This window comes from Trachemys scripta, chromosome 5 (assembly GCF_013100865.1).
Source record: "Trachemys scripta elegans isolate TJP31775 chromosome 5, CAS_Tse_1.0, whole genome shotgun sequence".
NCBI classification, from domain to species: Eukaryota; Metazoa; Chordata; order Testudines; family Emydidae; genus Trachemys; species Trachemys scripta.
The window spans coordinates 61,376,770-61,377,504 of NC_048302.1; positions in this window are offsets into that span (position 1 = coordinate 61,376,770).

Below are 735 nucleotides of genomic sequence, written 5' to 3' on the forward strand. Positions count from 1 at the left end.
TACCAGCCTAGAAGTTGCTCATGCCAAGTTACTGGCCAGGTATCTTGGTCATGAGGATGGAGCCGAGTCTGTGTCAGGTGCACCTGATGCTCCTGGAGATTGGCAGCAGAACCAGAGACTCAAAGTCATCAGTCTTTAGAGTCCATTCTTATAGGAATTAATTCCTATGTTAGTCTATGGGAACTGTTTCATCCTGCTGTTGCTGACTCAATCAGCAGATGGCACATTCCTGTCCAAAGTGGCACATTCCTGGTGGCTCCACACTGTCCAAAGTTTGTGTTTCTCATCCTTCCAGGTGATGGGGTGGATCCCAGTTTACCCTCAGAGGGTTGTCTGGTGGTCCTACTCGACACATTCTTCGGCCGATGGATACTCCTTTTCTAGGCTGGCACCTCCCTAACCATTCATGTATATCAAGCATTCATCAGCATACATTCCATATCTTAACCATATTTTAATTTACCGTCTCCACCATTTTCAGGGTGTGTGCTAATTCATTTGAGACTCCCGGCCCTTTAATCACAGAGGGTGGGGGTCTGTCCTAGGAGCCATTGAATGAAGTGAAAGTCACTTAATGGCTTATAGTGTTTGTTTGCATTGTATCAATTACTTCAAGAACAAAGTCAGTTAACTTGTTTGTAAGTTTTACATAGTAGTAAAGTATCTTTCACAGGACAGATGCAATCAATGGTTTCTACAGACAGTAGCTTACAAGTTTTAACAGAAGACCCAAAA